The 24,674-nt window shown below is 42.2% G+C and overlaps 1 protein-coding gene across 1 annotated transcript in view; it reads right to left on the bottom strand.

Annotated features, from left to right (window-relative positions):
- The window catches only part of GAP43 (growth associated protein 43), a 99,835-nt gene that overhangs the window by 46,501 nt on the left and 28,660 nt on the right, over positions 1-24,674 (bottom strand). The window lies entirely within an intron of this gene.

The following is a 24,674-nucleotide window of genomic DNA, read 5'->3' as shown; positions in this document are numbered from 1 at the left end:
CATTCACTTCTTCCTTTAACTTTGGAACATCTAACTTTTGTTCACTTTTGTGAGCACTGTTCTAGGCAATGGGGAAATACAGTAGTGAACAATACGGCAAATTTCCTTCAAAAGACTAATAATAGAAGAGTGCTTATCATGTACCAAGTGCTGTGTTTGGCCCCAATCTTGACTTTGGCCTGATCTTGGCCTTTACTCCAGTTTAGGAGGTAAGCCACAGCAGGCCTAACACAAGGGTGTATTTTCTATCTGTCATACCAGCTCTGCCCCAGTGACCCAGATCCTGTGAATCATGATGTGGGTCTGTTTGACATTCTTTGGACAGGCAGATGGGCCTGTTGCTATGTAGATTCATCAACATGCTAGTGGGTATACATATATTTTGGAAAATTAGCCACATTTGAGAGTAAAAGCAGGATTGACAATTTTCCGGTAAAATTTAAGACAAGTTTTTCTTTTTCCTCGGTTAAATGTGCATGTATTCATACAAAGAATGAAGGAGTGGATGAAAAGCATTTTGGAGAGGCCCATTCCTCTCCCTCCCCCCAGTGTCATGCTGCAACACTGTTCAGTTCTCTGATGCACCACCACCTTCCTCCATCCTGCTGCTTTTGATAACTCCTACTGGGATGCACACAGTGCAATCTGGGGCACGGGAGCAGCTGTCCCTGCCAGGAACTCTCCGCTCAGAGATGGAAGCATAACCCTGTTAAATTAACAGTTGTGAATGGAGCACAGAGCCAAGATGTTGTTAATTTATTTTACTCTATCTTGAGTTTTCTGAATGAGGCACAGTCATATATGATAGGACATCTGCACTTGGGCATTGATGCCAAGTGGCTCTTTAATACAAATACTGCTCCTTGTGAAAGTAGACAAACCAATTATTTCAGAGTGGGCAGGTGTGCAGAAAAAAAAGCTACAATTTTACACTCCCTTTTTCTCTTTAAGAACACAAAGCAAAGTGGACGAAACTTTTAAAAAGCTGGAAACATAAAAAGAGGGAAGCTGAGATTCTGCCTGCTATAACGAAAGAAACTTTACATGGATACAGCAAGAGCTCCTCTTGATTCTTCCCCCCAACCCACTCATCTCCCTTTCTCTCCTACCCTCTCTCTCTTTCTCCTTCTCTCTCTCTCTCTCTTTTACTTCTTCAGATTATCTGCCACTTTAACTTTCCAAATGATCAGGGCTTGAGATTTGTACATAGCATCTACGCTAAAATATCTATTTAGAAGGGCTCAGACTAGGCTTGGGACCAGCCTCATCTGAACAATCCAAGAGTATAAGGAACACAAGAGAAGAAGGGGTAGGTAGGAAGGGAGAGAATCAGGGAAGACCAAAGTTAGGGGAGAGGTGAAGGCAATCTTGTAAGAGCTAGGCACCAAAGTAGGCAGATAGAACCAAAGAGGTGCTGAAAGTATGCCACGGGCTTGCAGCTCATTCTGGAGAAACTGCTGGACCACTTAACATCATTAGAAATTTAGAGAAACTGGATTTTAGAGATTGGTTGAAAAAAAGAACTCATAAATGTTTCAGATAGTCAGAGGGAAAGAGACTGAGACAGAGATGGAAGGTGAGGGGAAGAGAGAAGAGAAGAGAAGAAAGGGGAGGGAGGAAGGGAGGAGAGGGAAGAAACCAGCCTAAGATAAGGCCAGACTTAAGTGATTGAATAAAAACATCCAAAGACAAAAATATGTTAAATAAAAAGTAGGTCTTAAGCTAGACAGTGCTAGATTGTGAGTGTGCATGTCTTTCTTTTGTACCTGTAATTGATTCTATTAATATGACTTAAACTACAGGTTATTTTCTGATAAAATTCCTTTCACAGTATTAGAGATAACTGGACTAAGAGTGTATGTTCTTGAGAGAGGACCAAGAAAGAGGACATTTCCCAAGAGTGGCTGCAGGGTAACCCTAACGTGTCAGGCCACAGAGACTTTTTCCAATTGGAAATAGAAGAATAACCCAAGACAAAGGTCATTTGAGCCCAGAGAAACCAGAGGTCACTCAGCAAATTCAGCACAACTCTTTCAGTTTCTAAAAATGGCCCCGAGAAGTTAAGTGACTTGCCTAAATTTATAGTGTGTGTGGGTGAGTCAGCAGCCCAGCTTGTATTTGAACTAAGGTCCTCTTCCTTCCCACCCAAACCCAAGTCTGATTTTATTGCATTAGTAACCTGGAATAGCTTAGGCTTTCTTGTGACAGATAATCCATAAAGCATCATGCCAACACCACCATTCATTTATTCATCTAAAAATACTGAGTACCTATGCTAGGCACCATGGACACACTAGTGAACAGATGGTACTGTATTTATCCACATAAGATTCTTTTTTAAATATGCTTTTTTGGGGGGATAACCTCATGCTGCCTTAACAATCAGAAATTTCCCAGGAATTCACATTAGACACCTGATCTTATGCTCATTTTGTAAAGTAGGGCCGATAGTCTACACAGTGAGTTATAGATGGAGGAGGTCTGGAAAAAAAGAGGATCCTGGTATTCAATAGCTAAAGAATCAGTTCATAAGTCTCATCAAGATAGATTTACTTTTGGGGCGCCTGCCTGGCTCCATTGGAAGAGCATGAGTTTGAATCCCACACTGGGTGCAGAGATTACTTAAAAATAAAAATAAAAAAATAAACATTTACTTTTTCAACTTAGTCCTGTAACAAATAAGCTTTATGCTGAGCTCTGATGTTTTCTGAGGGAACTTCAAAATTCTTTCATTTTTCACATGGGACTGTTGCTATCTGTGAATTAACTGAGGAGGACTTTCCAGTGCAGTGCATTATATGTAGGAACAGTCTCATTATAAGTTGCAATAGCTTTTTCAGGAATCTTCACTTCTATAGCTTTTTGTTTTTATTGACCAATTTTTTGGGAGCTCTGTTATTTACAAAGTCTCAAAGGAATTCAAAGTATGTAAAATCTTTACCTTTCATCCAATGCTAAAATCTTGGATGAATATTGGTCTGAAGATGGATACCATCATACTAACTTGTTGGAACCCAGTCAAATTTCTCAGTCCATTAGGTGAAGGGGCAATAATTTTCAATAGTGTTTAAGAATCACAGGTAAGAAAGCCAAATATAAGATGTAGTTATTTAATATCCAACACTGTTGCTCTGGTTAATAGTTTCCTTTCCCTTTGGGGAAGGTGGAGGGCACAACTTAGGATTCATTCTAAGATGACCAAACATTTGCATTTATTAAGTTGCAAAAGAACTTTAGGCAAAAATCTATGAATGCCTGACTTTCATAACTAAAATAACATCATCTGTTCAACTGGGACATCTCAATTCATTCAATGTTTTCCAATTATCATAGGACTGCCTCAACCTTCCAAGCACAGAAAAACTTGGCCCTGTATCTATTTCTGCCAGCCATAAATACTACTATTAAAATACTTCAAATTCTCTCTTAAATAAGATTGAATTGTAAATGCTTTTAAAAAGTCATTTGTGTATACCAATTCTTCCTAAGAATATCTTTAGTAAATCAAAGTATTTTCCATCTGAGCAAAAAATATTTCTGAGAAGCAAAATTGAAGGGCCAGAGATATCTTAAGCAACATTTTCTTTATCATACTATAGTTTTCATGCCTATCATCTTATGCAATCCATAAAGGAACCAGAATAAAGTATTGATGATATATATAAAATTTGGCAGACATCTACTATGGCTCACTTTAGTTTTATTAATAATTTATTGAGATAAAATTCACATAGAAAATTTCACTCTATTTTTAAGCTTAGTTTATTTTAAATATAGTTGGCATATACTTTAGAAAAAATGTCCAAGCATTAAAGTTCATGCTGAATTTTCTGTATTTCTTCAAACCTAGTCAAAGATCAGGAATCCAGTGAAATGCCCTTTATGGAGGAGAAAAAGGAAGATGGACCAACCTCTCCCAGTTGTGAGGATAAAATGTCTTCAGGTTTCTTGGCAGTTTTAAGGAAGTGTCCGTTAAAAAGATGAATCAACACAGCTGGGATACACAAGGTTCCCTCAACACTCAGTCTGGTTTGAAGATCTAACTTAGGGTGTGAGGCAGTGGGTGGGAGGAGCAGAATGCAGGTGAGAGCAAGGAAATTGTGGGGGTTTTTGCCAACAACTGTCATCACATTTTTAAACTCCGATTTTCAGGGGCACCTGAATGGCTCAGTAGGCTAAACATCGCACTCTTGGTTTCAGCTCAGGTCATGATCTCCCAGTAGGGTGAGGGAGCTCCATATTACGCTCCTCACTCTGTGGGGAGTCTGCTTCCCGTCTCCCTCTGCCTCTCCCCCACTGAAATAAATAAATCTTAAAAAAAAAAAAAAAAAAAACCACTTTTTTTTTTCAGTCCAGGGCAAAGTCCTTTTTTTTTTTTTTTTTTTTAAGTTTCTGGTCAGGTGGGAGCACAGCAAATATATAATGACTGAGAGCATGTAAAACATCAAGAGTGATTTTGCAAATCCCGGCAGAGTGGTGATGAGGGAACTCTCTTTTTCCCGTCAAGTAAAGGGTGCCACATATTGCTGCAGCTCCAGAGTTATAATAAATGAGTAAGAAATGCTCCTTGTTTGACTAAATTAGAGGACTAAATATCCCATTTTGGAAACTGGAATAATAATTTTAACTTTTTAGATAACAGCTAGTGATCAAGACATGGGTCTTTATTCACTTTCATATATTATTTATTGGACATGCACAGCCCACCTGCCATAGAATATGAGGTGGCATATGCAACACAGTGTAAGGTGCTACTGGAGGAGAACTCAGTTTCCTTTCAAAAGGGCTCTTTTATTTTGTATTATGTATTTGTAACTCTTTCTGTCCTACAAAGACAGAGAGAAGAGGTAAAGGGCATATGATAATTGGTAGCTTCTAACAGACAAAAGTCAGCACATGAAAGACCTTGCCCATTTTGCTCACAGCTGGATTTCCAGCTTCTAGAATGGTGTCTGGCACTTGGTAGGTGTTTGATTAATATTTATTGAATGATTCCAAAATGTGACCCTGTCAGTATCATTTCAGAAAGATGATGACAGACAAGGAAGTCTGGGGTTCCATTTTGTCAACTTTCCTTAAAATCCTTGATTTCGCAGGGATGGAATTCAAGAGCATCTGACTAAAACAGGTATGTGTCCCCCAGTACCTGAATAACTGACCTCATATGGTGAGGTTGAACACAAAAACCAATTACAGAAATGAATGAGTAGAAATCAGAGAAGAAGAGAGATCGCAAACCTATAGAATGGCATTGATAATAAAAGGCACTTGAAAATGGCAATAAATCTAAGATAAAGACAAATGATTTATATTTATCTTATCTATGAATTGGCTAGAGTCATATCAATCAAATTATTTTTCAAATATATATCTCTGATGCTTCATTTGTAAAACAGGTGAAAATATGCATTGGGGATTGCTGGAGACTCCTCCCCCTTCCCTCTATTTATACTTAATCTGTATAATAAGCTCCAGGGCCTATGATTGTGAGCTGGGGATAACTACTAATACCTTAGTTATTCAAAGAAGAAAGCTCTCCCTCCAGAAACTGGAGCTGCGGAGAGCCCCAAGTTGAGATGAGGCACATACTTAATGCTGGTCCATCTATCAGGACATATGGTGGACAGAATTTGACAAAACTCTTTCAGAAAACCTTTGAGTATGGCAAACATGGTGTCCAAGCAAATACTCGCTAAGAGTCAGGTCTGGGAGTAGGACGAGCCCCTCTGACAAGTGTCCATTGGAGTTCATGACCTCTATAAGTATTCACTACCTCTACAAGTGTTCACTGCCTTGACAAGTGGCACGCTGAAAGGAGAAAAAGGCAGGCAAGGTGAGGGAGACACTAAATCCTGCTCTTGGAGAGGTTTCTATGCCTACAGAGGCCACTGAGCGGGAAACAAAAGGGAGGCACTCCCCGTCAAGTGCTGAAAAGGCTGGGCTCACACAGGAGAGTGTGAGAGAGACTGGGGGGCTTCTTCTGCTAATGCCTGGACAAAGAGCGAGAACCGCGGGCAGCCAGTACATCTGGGAAAAGACAGAAAAGCAGCCAACCAGGGCGCCTGGGTGGCTCAGATGGTTAGGCGTCTGCCTTCGGCTCAGGTCATGATCCCAGGGTCCTGGGATCGAGTCCCTCATCGGGCTCCCTGCTCTGCGGGAAGCCTGCTTCTCCCTCTGCCTCTCTCTCTCTCTCTCTCTCTCTCTGTCTCTCATGAATAAATAAATAAAATCTTTAAAAAAAAAAAAAGAAAAGCAGCCAACCAACAGACCGCCCCTCGTACCACCATCACGGGTGAATTGCTCCCAGGTGTGAGTTCCCATGAACAAACCACGCCCCAAGCTGCCAGAGAAGGTGCTCAGAGCCAAGCAGTGGGAAGAGAAACCCCAGGCCCCAGGGAACCTGATAGAAAACTATCCTCCTTCCAGACAAGATGCTCCAAAAGTCTCTTGTTAGACACTCAGGAATACAGGACACAATGAGCTTTTAAATAAATTATTATATTCTTTCTCTTATAATGAACAGTGATTGCTGATTTGTTATTTCCTAATTAAGCCTCTTTCATCAATTATATTCTAAGTCAGTCGTACTTGAAGTATTTTGTTCAATGAATGCATGAATGAGAGAGACCCCCCTCAACCACTCTAATGCACACCCTTCCTCTTGGTCTACTTAACTTGCTTTTCCTTCTTTGTGCTTATAATTACCTGACATATTTTTATTTCATTACTAACTGACTCTTTCCTTGGACTATAAATTTTTGGAGAGCAGGACCTTGTCCGTTTTCTACAACCCTCAAAACCTCGGTAGCTAAAATAGTGCCAGCTCGTGGTTGATGCCCCAAAAACGTTTATTTGTGGTTGTCGTCAAGTGACTCTGTGCCACACTGTGCTAGTGACCAGAGCACAGCTGGTGTCCACGAGCAGCAGCCCGCTGACTGGCCAGGTGTCCTGTCTCCACTCTGGGACACCAATGCTTGGGGTCTCTCTCTCCTCTTACACGTATCGAAAGTAAACAGCATATTCAGGTAGTATTTCAACCCAGTCCTCAGCATAACCATGTGAGGAACACATCGCGGTGCCTATTTCATAGTCAGGATAACTGAGAAAACAGAAAGGGGCCTGTGTTATCCAGCCTCGGAGTGACAGGACCCTCCCTCAATCTTACTCCTCATCCAGTGCATTTTAAAGAATGAGGAAGCCAGGATTCCCTGGTATTTAAGAGCATGGGCTGTAGAGTCCAATGTGTGTCAGATTGGATCTCGACTCTGTCACTTGATCCCCAGCTCAAGCTTGGCTGGTCAGCTTCAGTGTCCTTACCTGTATGACGGAGGGGAGAACAAGTCTCTCACACTGGATTGCTGTGAGGATCACATGAGTGAGTATGACAGATAAAGTTCTTAGCACAGTCCCTGTCACATTCAATAACGGCTAGCTGCTACTTTTTCTCATCTTGATCATTATCCTTATCACTATCCTCTCACAGTAATTTCTTTCTTTTTTTAAGATTTTATTTACTTATCCAAGAGAGAGTGAGAGAGAGAGAGAGAGATCAGGAGCAGGGGGAGGGGGTAGAGGGAGAAGCAGACTCCCCGCTGAGGAGGGAGCCCGATGCAGGACTCAAGGCCAGGACCCCAGGATCATGACCCAAGCCAAAGGCAGATGCTTAACTGACTGAGCCACCCAGGTGCACTTATAGTAATTTCTACATTACCATTAAACTAAGTTAAGACATATTAATGAGATAAGTACTGTAGAGGCCCAGGCCAAGCCACCCCAAAATATACCACACTGGCATATTAATTATTTTGAATTGAAACTACTTGGGAAACAACCGGTTCAAGGACACTCAAGCCCTCCTCTGTCCCCCTAAAAGCAGGAAACAAATCTCCCATATGAGAAATACCTTCCCTGTACTAAGAAGTAAAATGATATCCTTATCACCAGAGATAGGGACTTTAAAATTGAGAAAGCTGTAGAAACAAACCTTGTTATTATTTTTTTTTCCTAACCTATTACCTCAGCCTAAATTCTGCTTAGGATTCCTTTTTAAAGTTCCCAAACACCTGTTTCCTTTATCCTGTCAATTACTCACACATTTATCATCTCTTTGTCTAAAATGTATGAAAACTGCCCGCCGTGGTCATTTCTTTGGATCTCAGGTTCATTATTGGGCCTTCATGCACATGTAATTTTCTCCTGTCTCATGTTAATTTAATTCTTAGTTAAGCTGGAAAGACCTTGAAAGGTACAGGAAAAATTTTTCCCTCCCTACCATACCGATGAGGTTTGGCCCTAAGACCTTATTCATCTCCATGATTACTGGTATCCCTACCCAGGGAGGGGAGAGTCCATTTCCTTAACTCTATAGTGCTCCAGAGCTATCTATCCTCAAAGAAATGAGCAGAAATCTGTCTAAAATGTGCCACAATACCCATTCTTTCTATCCTGGGGAAGGGGGAGGATCTGTTCACAGTGTCAAGCATAAACCATAATCCCTCTCCTCTGCCACCGAACACACACCAATCCTCCCTAACTATATCCATCCCTAAACCTCCACATGGTCCAGCATCCAGTGATGAAAATTCACCCAAACTGCATATCTATTCATTTTCAAAATATATGCCCTTCACTTGACCACCACCTGCTTGGAAAAAAAATCTCATTCAGCTACTATTTCATATATCTATCCCAGGGATCAAGCTCTAGACCTTACACATCAGTGAAACAATTGCCAGTGTAAGTTCTGAGAGCTAATCTGTTTACTCATGTCTGGTCATACTCATACCTGGTAAAAGCTGTGGATGCAGCTGCCCGACATTTTGTGGGGGCTTAGCTTAGGAACATCTGGTCCTGAGGAGAGAGGGGCTTCATGATTTGGGATTTCTAACTCTATCCACCACACCCCCACTGGATAGTTAGTAGAACTCTTTGAATGTCATTTTACCTAATGTCTAGTGATGGTTCATAACTTGTCATCAGAGTGCATGTGATTATAAAACCTAGCTGATGGCAGATGGACAACAACCGGGACTCCATTTGCTAAGGAAAAAAAAGAGAGAGAGAGAGAATAGCTTGAATTTTTGTATTACCGGTTATGAAGTACTTTCAACTTCATAAAACTGTCCCTCTAGGCTGAGCAAGTGTGCTATGCCTTCTACAAAATGAAGAAATTGAAACAGAATGGAAAGCCCCACAAATGGCAGAATGGGTCTTAACCCTAGGCCTCCAATCTCCTACATTTTAAGGAACTTAACAGAGAATTCAATCTAAGAATTCAACACTAAACACTCAGAAGTTATCATTGAAGAAGTAGCAATCCTCACATCAGCATGTAGACTACTCGAAGCACTTTTTACTTAACAGAATTGGTCTTTATTTCAGATCCCGGGACAGAGGTGGCTCCAGAATCTCTATGTAGGAGGGGTTAGGGGCAGAGACCTGTTTGGAAAGAGGAGTTAGGTGATTCTGCCTGAAATTGCACTCGTATGGCAAGATTCTTACCGTAGGCTTATTTATATGAGGTGGCTGGTGGGATGATTTTACAGGGCGACTGCTATCGATCAACAATAGTTTGCACATGCCTTAATGTACTAGATCAGTCACCAGGTAAGTGATTGCCCATTTACAGTAGTACTTTAGAAATCTTTCAAAAAGTGCAGGTGTGGGGATGTCTGGGTGGCTCAGTCAGTTAAGCGTCTGCCTTGGGCTCAGGTCATGATCCCAGGGTCCTGGGATCTAGTCCTACATCGGGGTCCCTGCTCAGCAGGGAGTCCGCTTCTCCCTCTCTCTCTGCTGCTCCCTCTGCTTGTGCTCTTGCTCACTCTCTCTGACAAATAAATAAATAAAATCTTTTTTTTTTTTAAGTGCAAGTATGTATCCTCTCTGATTCTAGAAGATGTGTTGTGGTATTCTTCCATGCGTGGAAAAAACAATGGAGTGTTTTTGTTGGGGTGAGGCAGGGATGTCAGGTAAAGGGCATAGAGTTTGAGGACAAATAGACTTCCAATTAACGGGGCTTCTATTCCCAAGCTACTAGACAGTAGATCATAACTGAGTCTAAATTTGCTCATGATGTGTTTGTCTTTGTTGTTCTTCCTTTCTAATCCCTCCCTTTGTTTTTGGCATCTAGCTCTCTCTTGATCATCAGTCACCGACACTCACTGATCACATGTTCCCTGGCATGGTTTTGGGGTCAAATGATTTGAGTTCAAATCCTGGCTTGGCCACTACTCAAATGTATGACCCAGAGTAAACTACCCAATTTCTTTAGAATGCAGGGTCTTCACGAACCTTCAGATTGGGATACTAATACCTACTGTGCAAAATTTTCTTTAGATGAAAGAAAGTAGTATTTGTAAAGTGCCCAATACTTAAGAACTCCATAAATAATTGTTTCAAAGAAGATATTATGAGTGAAGTGAAAATTACTACTTTCTGGAGACTAGGGACTGAGTGCATTATTTGATAAATATTTTATGATTTTCTTTCCTTGATGGCTCATGAAGGAATTTTTTTCAGGACTATGCACATTTCATAAAAATAATAAATGCCCCTCTCCAAAAACAACAACAACAAAACCTTTTAAAGGTAAAGACTATAAAATACCATCCGATCCTTGGAGGAAGTAATAGTAATAATAAATTGAAAAAAATATATAGTACTATGTGCCCAGTACTCTTTATCCAAGTATTTTATTACATATTTTATATACACACAAAAATATATTTATGAAATATATTATATATATTGACTAGCTTAATTCTAACAAGGCTATACAGGGGGTACTATTAACTTACAGATAAAGGAACTGAGGCACAGGACATTAAGTAACTGCTCAAAATCACACAACTGATAAGTGGCAGAGCTAGGATTTGAACTCAAAAGACTTGTATAGGTTGCATGTGAGATAAAATCATCCCAAGAAGACAGGGCTGATCTACTCTCTGCCAGGTTTTCCCTGCAGGCTCCCAGGCAAAATGAAGTGTGGAGAGGACAATGGGGTAATTCAGAGCAGGACTTTCTTATGGCCAGTGCCTACTAGGGTTGGGCTAGTTCCAAGTGTCTAAAGGACCAGGCTTCGGAGCTGTCACCACAATTTCATCTTCCCCTTTCAAAAATCTCTTTACCAAAGAAAAGTACAAATATATTCTCAAAGCAGGGGCTGTGGTATCAGGACCTCATCACCCAGGTTGATGCCATGACTCATTTTCCTTGTGAAGATGTTGACAGGGAAGATTCACACTTGAGATGTTGAGAACAGCCCAAAGACCAGGTTCCCTATTAATTCTGAAAGCAGGAGAGAAAAAATATCAGAGATCAGGGGAAAGTGGCAGGGAGAGGACTCCAAGTCAGGAATTAGGGCTATTTAATTACATGAGAAAGGCAGATGAATGAACCAGAGTCACTGATATGCATTCTTATCAGAAGGAAGGGGTTGAGCAGGTGGTAAAGAGCAGGTTCTGTGACTTATTCCCAAATCTGAGGATTTAATTCAGCCAGAGTTTCTGAATGAGACACTGCCTTTTCTTTGAACCAACTACTCTAGTTCTTTTTCTCACAATTGTAGTGAAGCAAACAAGGAAATCCATCTAGAACATTCCATGGATGTCATACTAGTCGCTCTGATTATGTTCTCAAAAACTGTCATACTATTTATGCCACATAGTTCATTGGAGGAATTTAGTGACAGGGTTCATCATGGCACAAAGAACCAGCATACCTCCCACTTTGTGGTTCTGTAGGGAGAAACACTGTTTGGCGCCACCAAAGAGAGAAAGTTTTTGAAACTAAACAGACAAATTCTACAACTTCTGAATGAATCTGTATGAGCTGTACAGGGATCCATCATAATCTGATCTTTGAACCAGAATTGGGTAAAAATAAGGAAATATCAAGTCTGATTCTGAGGTCTTGAGGTGAATGAAAATCACTTTCCTTTCTTTTTGAGGCATAGACAACTATGAGATGTGCCATGACCCTCTCCTAAGTGGTATTGCTTGACCCAAAGAGCCACAGAGAGCACCAAGTCGGCCCGGCACTGTGAAACTGCAAAAAATGACGGGCTTTATGGATGTGTCACAACACAGAGAGGTCTTGAAAACTGTCCTGAGCTTCAGAGTCCCAGAAGGTAGGGTGATGCCCCCACGTTTCCCTGAGTTCCGATTTACTCATCACAAGTCAGTGATTCCCCATATGCCTGTGTCTGCTCAGGACTAGACCCAAGACTACGAAGATTCCAGGGTTGGGACGCCTGGGTGGCTCAGTCAGCTAAACATCTGCCTTCAGCTCAGGTCATGGTCCAAGGGTCCTGGGATTGAGCCCCGCATCAGGCTCCCTGCTCAGTGGGGAGCCTGCTTCTCCCTCTCCCTGCCACTCCCCCAGCTTGTGGGCTCTCTTTCTCTCTCTCTGACAAAGAAATAAAATCTAAAAAAAAAAAAGATTCCAGGGCAATCTGATAAGCATTTTCCGTTGTGGTTGGGGCAACTCAAGTTGGGGCAACTGGACAGCTCCAAGCTAGAATAATTTCCTACTTTCTACCCAGGCTGAACTCACAGTTTAAAGTCACATATAAAAGCGCAGTGAGTCTGGAACCTCTGGCTGCTCAGTCAGTTGAACGTGTGACTCTTGATCTCGAGGTTGTAAATTCAAGCCCCAGGTTGGGTGTAAAGATTATTTAAAAATAAAATCTTACAAAAAAAAAAAGAAAAGCTCATGAGCTTAAAAAAGTAAAACTGCCTGGTACCTCTGCAGCCTGTGTGTGTACAGTCTGGCTGCGCCATGGTGTACGAGCAAGGCAGGAATAAACAACAGAAGGCTTAAATCACTGTGGAGAGCTAAGGGAATAATGGGGGTGGCTGGCGGCAGTAGCTGAGGGGGTGTGCAGGGAGAACTCAGACAAAGATTCTCCTTCTGCCAAAAGGCTGAAATTCCACCTTGGAGCATGATTCCCTTATTCCCTTATTATTATTATTCCCTGAAAGCTAAAACTATAGACACTCACTTAATTGGTCTGCCTTCCACCCTCTGCTACACATTTTATCAGATTAAGCAAAAGCAGAATTATGGTTTTATAATTTGTCCACTTCCGCCACCCCAAACCACCCTCTGCCCCTCCCAAAACACTTAAAATATTTCCATTGCTTATCACACTAGAAAGAAATGCATTGTTTTAGCATTTGAGAAATTTATGGAATGGACCCAGTCTGCCCTTCCAACTTCTTGTGTGAGCACACTCTTTACTTTAGCCAAGTAATTGATGTGCTGCTCACTGAACACGCACCTCACTCCCCGAGTTCTCTGACTTCACTTATGATGTGGTCCCCCTCAAACATTTCTCTGTCCTGTGTCTGCTGAAACCCTGCCTGCCCTTCACGGCTCATCCCAATCCTTACCTCCTTGGCAGGAGAGTTTTCTTGCATCACCCTAAATGAACAGTCCAGGGGTCAGCAAATTTTTTCTGCAAAGGACCAGAAAGTAATTTTTTTGGGGGGCGGGGGTTCCTGAGCTATATGGTGTCTGTCACAACTCCTCAATTCTATCATTGTAGTGTAAAAACACTATAGATGCTGCGTAAATGAATGAGCATGGCTGTGTTCCAATAAAACTTTATTTATGAACACTGAAATTTGTATCACTTGCAATTTTAAAGTGTCACAAAATATCATTACTCTTTTGATTTCCTGTCAACCACTTAAAAATGTAGGGAAAATAAAAACATTCTTAGCCCGTACACTGTCATTTACCAATCTCTGGGGCAGGGTATACCTTTACATTAAGCTCCCACAGCATCCTTGGTTGTATTTTTTTTTTTTAAAGATTTATTTATTTATTTATTTGAGACAGAGAGAATGAGAGAGAGCACATGAGAGGGGGGAGGGTCAGAGGGAGAAGCAGGCTCCCCGCCGAGCAGGGAGCCCGATGCGGGACTCGATCCCGGGACTCCAGGATCATGACCTGAGCCGAAGGCAGTCGCCCAACCAACTGAGCCACCCAGGCACCCCCTTGGTTGTATTTTCATTAATTTTTTTTGTATTGCAGTTATTGGTGTACTTAATCACCAAACTCCATTATAAGATTTTTGAGGGCAAGAATATTATCTTATTATTAGACACTGTGATATTGTGACTTTTATTAAGAAATATATATTAGGTCTTTGTCCCCATTTTTGGCACAGAGTTCCTAAAACCCTTTGAATCACCTGGGACGATTGCAATAAAGGCAGCTTTTATTATGTTAATGAGGCGACTTTGGGAGAGCACCTAGAGATGGGGCTGGTGGCTCTGAGAACCAAGTGATTGGAGGGTTGAAACTTTCCATTCCAGCCCCCTGACCTCTGGGGAGAAGTGGGAACTGGAGGTTGAATCCATCACCAATGGCCAATGATTTAATCAATTTGGCGTAAGTAATAAAGCCTCCATGAAAATACAAAAGATCAGAGTCTCAAGAGCACCCCGGTTGCTGAATGTATGGAGGTTTGGGGAGAGCGGCATCCTGGGAAGGGGCAGGGAAGCCCTGCACCCTTTCCCCAAACCTTGCCTTGTACATCTCTTCCCCCTGGCTGTTCCTGAGCTGTTCCCTTTTATAATAAACCGGGGATCTAGTGAATAAAGAGTTTTCCCAAATTCTGTGAGCCACTCAAGCAAATTAATTGAACCCAAAGGGGGGGGTTCTGGGAATCTCTGACTTACAGGCCGCCGTTCAGAAGTACAGGTAACAACCTGAGCTTGCCATCGGTGTCTGGGAAGGAAGGCAAGATTTTGGGACTGAGCTCTTTACCTGGGGAACGGATGCTATCTCCAAATAAACAGTGTCAGAATTGAGTTGAATTGTAGGACGCCTAGCTGGTGTCCGGGGCACTGCTGGTATAAGAAAGCCCCACCCCCACACTGGAATTGGGTTCCGGACCCTTCCAGAGGCTAACATTTATAGATCACTTTGTGCCAGGCACTGAGCTAAGTGTTTTCCGTGGAAAATAACAACAATAATAACTGTGTGAGGGAGGGACTATTATTTTTAGTGAGGAAACGATATTATTATTTTTACAGGTGAGGAAATAATAAGGAAGATTGAAAGTGAGCTCTCAGAGCAATTTAGAGAGCAAAGGCAGAGGCCCTTCCAAGGCAGGCAAGCTTCAGAGAACTGAGAACGGAGTGGCACTGAAGCTCGCCTACCTTAGAGGGGTTTCTGTCCTGTGATCCCTTCGACACCTGCTCAACTCAAAGGGGTCACAAAGACACTGAGACCTGAATCCAGGTATCACACACAGCTTGAGAAGAAATGCAGGGCAGAAGTGAGCGGTGGGAAAAATGCCTGGAGAATGGCTGAGCCCCCGGGTGAGGGCGGCGGCTGTGAGCGAGCCGCAGAACAGCTGTAGTCCCAGAAGGAGAGAAGTGAGCTGCAGCTGGGAGGACACTCGTGGGAGAGAAAAAAGACTTTTTTTTTTTTTTTACCATCAGAATTGAGTAAGTTGCTTATGTGCGAAAGCTTTTGTGGAACCCAGTTAGATGGTGCTAAGTCACTAGACAAAAGATCACACCCTCCAGCTCAAGCTACCTGTCTCCAGGGACTGTTTCCAACAGTCTCGGGTCTGAGTGAGGACAACGGAGTGAAAGGCATCTAGATTAGCTGAAGGAACACAGTGACCTGGTAACAGGGGAAAAAGGGGGGGGGGGGGGCTCCTTAAATCCCCAGGGCTGTCCTATCAGTGAGAAAGAAAAGATGAGGAGGAAATGCTGTTCACAGTTTGGCAGCTCAGCACTCAGATCAGCAGCAGCTGTACCACCAAGAGCTGGGTGGCAATGCACTCTCCTCCCGCCCCAGATCTACTAATCAGGATCTGCATTTCCACAAACCTTCTGCACATCACAATGTGGCCTACAACACCCAAACAGACCCATCCCAGGAAATCCACAGTTCCTTTTGAATATTTCTTTACACAAAAATATGATTTCAGAGGTGCTTCTCTTCTCTTATAAAGCACAGAGAAATAAGAAGCTGCAGGTAAAGTAGCAGAAGCTGTGGACTAGCCATCAGGAGAGCAGGGCTAGAAACAGGATACATCCCAAATTTGCAACCTCATGGAAGTCCCTTCACTTCCCTGGGCCTCAGTTTCTGTGTCTCTACATGAAGGGAGTTGACTAGGAGACCTAAGACTCAAACATTCTAAGTATCAGAGTCCTAGTTGTGTGCAAACGTATATATGTTCCATTTTCCTATTTCCCTAGAAAAGAAAGCCTCAGAGAAGTTGACTGTCATCCAATCCTACCACCTGGAATGGACAGGGTCTCCCCCACACAGTCACTTACCTTCTAAAATTAGTTATATACATTGAACATTCATGAGACTAAGATCATTCTCAAAATGTGCCAATCTCCAAAGGGGATCACCAAACTGAGGGAGCACAGGATTTTTCCACTGACCAGCCTCCCATACACTAAGACTCTTGAATCTGCACAGTTCAGGATGACTTTGCTCAGGTGCTTCTATGAACTAGTAATGACCCACCTCATCAGGAAGGCAGACACCACCTTCCTTCTGGTGCCTAATTTCAACCCTTTCAGAATGCAGGAGCACATCATTCCTCAGTCAGCCAAAAGCTGCCTCTTCCCCACCTTCCCCAAAGCCTTGATGTGAGAGACTGAAGCTATTCTAAAGAACACCTTACTTTACAATTCTTAAGGCCTCACTGTCAGTCTGTGTGGAAAATCTGAATGAGATTTACTGTCCTAGTTGGGGGGAAGAACCAAGACTGCTAAAAATAAAGAGGAGATGCAAATCACTCATTCTTTGCTACAGTTGGTTTTAACCTACTTAAGAAAAAGAGGTCAGAAAAAGAGAGAGAAAGCTCTAAGCCCCATCAACTTCTTACCCACATCACTTACAAGTGTGGGTGGTCTTCCTCTCCAGCTCCTCTACTCTCCAGGTCCCTTCACAGTCTCTCATTGGGGGGGGGGGGGGAGTGGCATGGGGGCATCCAGGCCCTAGAGGAGCTAAGGCCACACCCTGGCTCTCCCCTCCTCTTCCTCAGAGCTATGCCCTCAAGTGGACCTGAAGTCACTTACAGCCAGAGACAAAGTCCATCACAGAGTAAGTGCTCAATGTTCAATACATATTTTTGAAGTAAATTTCTAGGCCCAAGATGGAGGTGCTCCTGCCCCTGGCACCATGTCAGTAAACTGAAAGTTACTTTTCATGTTCCTGTGAATGCTCCACTTAACCAGAAATACAGTATATCCAGTCAGCCCATCCCCAAATGTCAAGCCAACCCTGGTCTCTGTATTTATTTCCTTGTTCCTCATTGTTTATCCTATAAAAGCTTCCTTTCACCCCATTTTGCAGTTCCCTCGGACCCTTGAGACCAGAGACTGCTGGCTTCATGAAGTGTTAAAGTCTGTTTGTAACACCTAAATTGACTTCCTTAACCGTTTTTTAACAATATTATTTGGATGAACGAACGAATACATGCTGGTACCATATGTTTTCAGGTTAAGAGAAAATCTCACACCAAGTCTAAATTCGGCCACATCTCCAGAAGTCATCTCATTTCTTCCCTTTTGCCTCAGTCACCTTCCTTCCCTCAATTGTCTAAGGAGCCTGCATTTCATCGCGGAAATGGTAAGCTCAAATGAAGCAGCCTAGGAAACTTCTTTCTTTTCTTTTTTTTTTTTTTTCTCTTTTTAATAATGAAGGATCATTGTCTCTGGCTCTGACCTAGCTGGTTTTCTCACTGTTATACTCTAATGACAAGGCATTGCTGCTTAGTTTCCAAAGGTCTTTTCCTGCGGACAAACAGAAACCTTCCTCCTTTTCTGGTGCTGGCGAAACAGGCGCGCACAACCCGAGGAATGCTAATGTGCTTTTTGCAGCCTCCAGGCAAGGAAAACTGGGAGGGACAAGACTGCGACTTCCATTTGACCCAGCTTTCACTCTCTTCCTTCCCCCTCACCCCCGCCCCCCCCGCCCCGCAGAGTAACCTTGACATGACTGAGGGCCCAGTCCCTGCAAGCAGGCTGCTGCTGGTCCTGCAAGCAAGGGGTGAAGGCCAACAGACTAATGAAGGGCGAGGGAGGGAGCCCGCGCGGCGCCCCTGGTACTCCCCCACCGTGGACAGGCCCAAGGCTTTTGTTCTCCGGGCCACCGAAAGCAGCAGTTACCGCCCAAACAGAAGCTGGCGGAGATTCGTTAAAACAGCACTCCGCGGTGCTGCGGAAAACAAGAAGTCAAACCCGAAAGTGAGGATTTAAAAGAGGACCTGCGCCGTGCGAGCAACACCCCGCGGCCAGGCCCCGCCCACCGCTCCCGCAGCTCCGCCCAGAGTCGGGGCGGCGGCGCGGGGAGGGGCCGGGGGCGCGGGGAGGGGCCGGCGGCGCGGGGAGGGGACAGGGGGCCGGCGGCGCAGCCGGGGAGAAACAAAGGGATGAGGTCACCCTAAAGAGAGGCGGGAGGGAACGCCCAAAGGGGACGGAGAGGGAGACGCGAAGCGGGGCAGTGAGACGGAAACCCGAGTCCAAGTGCAAGGGGAGGGGGCGGGGGGACAAAGGCTGAGCAACGACGCCCAACTCGGGAAAGGGAGGCCAGGCGCACAGTTGTCTGTGCCGCGAGAAACGGAGTGCGGAGAGACCCGGCAGAACCAGCTTTCCTGAGGAAAGATGAAAAAGTTTGCTTAAACCCTCTCCGCTGCTCTCCGTCATGCTGTTCCACAAACTTCCCTGGTTTCTGTCAGTTCTTTGAATTGCATGATTTTTCAAAAAAAGTCTGGGTGCTCTAAGGATGGGTTCCTGAATCTGAAGTAGTATGTGATGTAGGTTGTTTATATAATTATGTTTATATGATTATTTTTCTGTTGAATGTCCATAGCTTTACTAAGAATGTAAGAGGTGTCCATTACCCCCCAGGAGATTAAATGTTACTAGACTGCGGCATTGTAGGAAAGAAAAGGAAAAAGAGAACAAACAAACAAAAAAACACCTAACATGCAAATGACACCAGGTTTGAGGAATTCTGTAACACCTCTTCTTTTTGGTTAATCGGGTTAATATCAGTCACCCTAACCAGGATATTTTGATGGAGAAAGGCCAAAGGAGAGTAAGCTTTGTTTAAAGGAAGACTGAAGACTTGGTTCTGAAAGACCCAAGAAATCGGGTTGGAGTAGAAGTTCAGGAGGCACTGTGGGCATATAAGCGAGTGGAGAGAAAGAATTCTTGGCCTATCTTTGGTTTTGTCTGGGCTGACATTGAGGCAAGTCGTCAAAGGAGCAAGCCTGTATCTCACTGCAGAAGAATATTAACTAATATTCTAGGGCCACTCTTGTGCTTGCTTAACCCCCCCACCTAACTGTAAGTTCATAGAGGGCAAGGACTTTGGTTGGCCATTTCAATACCAGTTCCTAGCATAGCTGATAGGACATAGTGAGCGCTCAGTAAGTATTTGTGGAGTAAATAATTGAATTGCCACAATAATACCACATAATCTCCCCTCTTCTGTATAAACTGACCAGTACCCAAGAGGCCTTGGATCAGTTTTGCCATCTGGTGGTAAATATAGGTAATTGACAAAATCTCTTACCCAGTGTTCCTTTCTTCTGTCTGGGGTTGGTAAACAGGTTTTTCTCCTTAGACCTAAACAAACTCACCTCTCCTACGCTTCCACTTCAGGCCATCACAGGCTCATATAAACCACTCATTTCCTCTTTACTCCTCTTTCTCTCCATTTTCTCTCTGTCCTGACCTTACCCCACCCCCAATGGTATTTCTCCTGACTTTTATCCAGTCAGCATTGGAAATTTCTTTTTAACCACCCCTCTTTTCATTCCTCAAGAGAATCCTTTTATGAGGGTGCTGGGTGGCTCAGTCGGTTAAGCTTCTGACTCAGCTGAGGTCGTGATCTCAGGGTTGTGAGATTAAGCCCCACGTGTAGGCTCTGTGCTGGGCCTGGAGCTGGCTTATGATTCTCTCTTTCTCCACCCTTCCCATCTCTCCCTCTCTAAAAAAAGAAGAGAGAGAGAATCCCATTATGACCCAAAGTTGCCTAATAAACAAGAATTTTGCTATAGTTTTCATTCCTACTACTGTTTCCCAGAAAAGGGAAGTTTGTGTATTTCCTTTTTCAAATGAAATTAGGTATAAAAAACTGTTCTATTACCTTCCAAAACCCAATAACATTGTTTTCTCCTGTGCTTCCATTACAAATGTACCAAATTTGAGCTACATTTGGCTTAACCTGAATTTTATAGACAGGTCTAGAAATCTTAAGAGGATTTTATGTTATTTCTGTGGGGAAAGCATTGTACATTTCAAGTTTAACATTGTATTTTTGAAATACAATCCATTTGTAACTAGGAAATTGCTTGCTTTTCTAAGAAGCTGTTTTCTAAAAGGCTGTTCCACTAAGACACTAACACTTTTACTTTCTGGGAAATTGGGAAAGACTAATGTTTCCATTTTTTTTTTTTATATTTTACTTATTTATTTGAGAGAAAGAGAGCTAGAGCGCGCACCCGTGCACTCGTGAGCCTGGCGGGGAGGGCAGAGGAGGAGGAGAGGGAGAAAGAATCTGAAGCAGACTCCCTGCTGAGGCGGAAGCCCAAATTCCAATACAAGGCTCTGTCCTGCAACCATGAGATCATGACCTGAGTGGAAACCAAGAGTCAGACTCAACCAACTGAGCCACCCAGGTGCCCTGATACTGTTTCCATTATTACAAAATTGAGGTTTAGGGCAAATTAAGCGATTTTGCTCCCAGGTAAACTTCAGGTTAGCAGAAAAAGTGCTCTTTCATTGGGACTAGGGGTTTCCAAACCTCAGCATGCATATTTACCACCAGGAGTGCTGGTGTAAGTCAGATTCATGGCCCCATCTCCCATGATGCTCACTGAGGGAGTATGGTATAGAGCTAGCTGCGGAGCACATGAAATGCATTTTAATAAGTACCCTCATGGGCTTAGACCACAATAAGGGCTATAATCTGACCCACATTCCAGTTTGGAAATAGCTTCCTTGATTTTCTTGAAATGTCTGTATTAAGCAACAGTGAGAATTTTCTATTCCTACCCCATTGTCTCCTGATTTTAGAGACAATTTGCACTAACCCACACATATGACCAAGAATTTCTATTCTAAATTCCAGTATGCACAGACACAATGAACACGGAAGTCTAGAAGAGGTCATCAAACCATGTCATTTCACAGCCATGGGAACTGAGGCCTAGAGGTGAGTGGCAGAGCTGGGTTAGCCTTCATCATCTCCTGCGTTTTTGTTTGAGTCCCCAAGGCCACAGAGAATGAGAAGGCTGAATTTGGAACAAAGTAGATAACTGAATTAGATCATTAGTGTCAAAAGGCATGCTTTGGCCTAAGCCAATTGGCAGGTCTCTTTATAATCCTTCCATTCTGGGCCTGAATGATCCAGATTAGCAGACTAGATTGTTCCTCTGTTACATTTCAATCATAGAACCATGGTTTGGTGCTGATGGGTAGTTTGTATGGAATCACGAATGCAGAAAAGCATAGCCTGATAAAAGATTATGCTTCTGCCCCAGAAGCAAAATTCCCAAGTCAGGCATAATGTCATTGCTTATTATAGTTTGTAATGTAAGTACAAATTAACGATGTTTTAGCACATTTACTAAGTTATAGGATACATACTGATCTTCTGCAAAGTTTTGGAACATGTGAAGGTACAGATAGCCTGGGTCCAGGAGAAATCGCATCCTTTAGGCACACACTGAATCACTGTATAACATTCTACACACGAAATTTGACACAGTTTAAGAGGAAGAGAATTTATACAGAAAGAAGGTAGTGAAGCTTATAGTGATATCCATATCTGTGATAACAGGCCTGTTCAATAAGCTATTCCAAAACAATAAGCTTACCTTGTTCACTTTGTGTTTTAATTTTTAGGGGTCACACTGATTTCCATATATTCACATAAATATATATCCTCAGGGAAAGCTAGTATTTTCAATACAATAAATTCAATAGTAGAAATAATTTCATCTAATTCTTCTTATATCCAAGGTAACATAGGCTTTTAAAATAAGGAATTATTGGATTCTAGCTGTCAGGGGAGGATCTAGGGACCCCCAATCCTTGCCAGCCCCTGCAGTGGTGAGTTTAGGAATATTCTGGTGTTCACAGGTCAAAAGTATGATCACTTTGATGCAATCTGGTTTCACTGAAATCTGGTTTTTATATCTTAAATGCACAGAGGTTTCCTAATTCCACTTTCTACTTGATACATATTTCTTGATTGAAAACTTTAGAATCAAAGATTTGTTATTACCTTCTCTGGATATGGAAATTTGTCCAATATCACTAGGAATTTTTAAACACCCCAAACAATCTGAATTATTTTCTGGACTTCCCTGTTAGATGTGCAACTGAACTTTCATACTCTTTAAATGTAGGCACATTCAGTTACAGACACTAAAGAGACCCCCATACAGAATATTACAGCTGCACTGCACTGTGTACATTTCTGGAAAGTGGACTTGGTATTATTTTCCCCCAAGAAACCACCAATTTACACATCTGTTCTTTGCAGCAATGGATATAATTACTACGATGCTGTTCGTAGGCACGTGACCCTCTGAAGGGGCACTGGTTAAACATCTGTAAACAGGGGTAAACATCATATTGTGTCTTTTTCTCAAGCAATTTGAGTAATTTTTGCTGGAGGAAAAAAAAAAAAAAAACAAACCCACAACATCTTTTGTCCAGTGTTCAGCAGTATCTGTCTTTCTGGGAGTATGACTGTGTGAGATTGCTTTGCCCCCAAGAAGACAGATTTTTCTGAAGTACTCGTTTGACTCAGGAACACAGTGTTCAAATAAAATAGGGCTTTTAAAACAAGACTGTGAGAGAGGTGTGCTGAAGTAGTATTGGGTTTGCTCACCATTTCCTCAGATCTTCCTGGGAAGAGCTGAGCTCTTCAATAAAGAGAGAGTTTGTATTTCCTAAGTCTCTTTCTCCAGAGAAGAACTTTTCAGATAAACTTGTGTAATTTGCTATTTCATCCACTGTAGGTGACTAAGTGGACAAGTATGTGATTTGCTTAAAGTCATACTAAAAATGAATATAATAGTCAATATTTGAATCACTTGGTACTTTCCTCTCAGTGCCAATTCTGTTTTATACAGATAGGGGGCAACTGAAAAATTAAAGTGAAAACAATGGAAAACTTGAAATATAGGCTATTCTACAACAGAGCAGAAAACTTAAAACCAATAAGACTTAACTGAGCTGAGTTTTCCAGCCTTAAGAATGGCAGAATTATCGTATCGCAGAGGCAATGCATAAATGCTTATATACAGTGGATTTGGGGTAGAGGGAAAAGTGGACAGGAGAAAGGGAGTAATATCTCCTTTCTACTATTGTTACATATATTTTGGGAAATACTCTTTAGGAGTAATTTTTAAATTTCAAATGTTAAGTATCTGAAAAGTGAGAAGTGAATCTACTTTTTTGTGGAAAAATCCATTAAACACAAACAAAGCATTTAAAATTTAGAATGTTGGGGTACCTGGATGGCTCAGTAGTTAAGTGTCTGCCTTTGGCTCAGGTCATGATCCCAGGGTCCTGGGATCAAGCCCCGCATCAGGCTCCCTGCTCCTTGGGAGGCCTGATTTTCCCTCTCCTACTCCCCCTGCTTGTGTTCCCTCCCTCTCTGTCAAAAAATAAATAAAATCTTTAAAAATAAATAAATAAATAAAATTTAAATGTTATTTTTAATATAACAGCAGTATTTTCATTTGGATGGAATTACCCAAACTCTAGGACTAGTACCAAATTGAGGCTTCAGAGATAAGACCCAGAGGTTGCATATCTGTAAACAAGGGATTTGAACTAGATGGCCAAGTCTTTTCCAGCTCATTAATTCTAAGAATCTATAAACCTACTCCTGAGAGAAATAGGAGTTTAAGGTAGAGGTTACTCTTGGTAAACTAATGGCACAAAACACAAGGTAAGAGCAGAAACCATTTCTCAGATCTTCCTTAGCCTCCTTTGACACTGGAAAAACTATCCCATAATTTGGTCAAGAAAAAATAAGAAAATGCAGATCCCCTGATGTCAGTATTTTTCCAAATAAGTTGTAGAAGTCCAGTGTCCAATTCTTAGTTCAGCCTTACCTCTCATTTGGCTGTCTATTTAACCTAACCTAACTCTAGACCCTTCAGCTTGCCTCATAAATTTTTTGTAGCTTCCCTCTACCAGAGGTTATGAATAACAGGACACATTCAGTGTAAGCATGTATAAAATTGTACAAAATCCACTGTTTGGGGTGCCTAGGTGGCTTAGTCGGTTAAGCAACTGACTCTTTTTCGGCTCTCAGATCATGATCTCAGAGTCATGAGATCAAGCCCTATGTGGGGCTCCATACTCAGCAGCAGAGTCTGCTTGAGATTCTCTCTCCCTCTCCCTTTGCCCCTCCCCACTTCCCACCACATATGCATGTTCTGTCTCTAAAATAAATACATAAAATCTTCAAAAAAAAATCCACTGTTAATAATGTTACAGAAATTCTCCTACAAGTAAATTTATTAGCTGCCATTTTGTCTCAAGATGGTAGTCTGAACACAATTAAATCTTTGTAACTACTACTTTTTATCAAAATCTGTCAACCTTTCAACAATGAAAGAGATATACAAAATATTAGCAACTTAGTTAAAACATCTT

This window comes from Neomonachus schauinslandi, chromosome 1 (genome assembly GCF_002201575.2).
Source record: "Neomonachus schauinslandi chromosome 1, ASM220157v2, whole genome shotgun sequence".
In the NCBI taxonomy this organism is placed as follows: domain Eukaryota; kingdom Metazoa; phylum Chordata; class Mammalia; order Carnivora; family Phocidae; genus Neomonachus; species Neomonachus schauinslandi.
The sequence above is the reverse complement of the archived record's forward strand: the minus strand, read 5'-3'. Positions and strand labels throughout refer to the sequence as shown.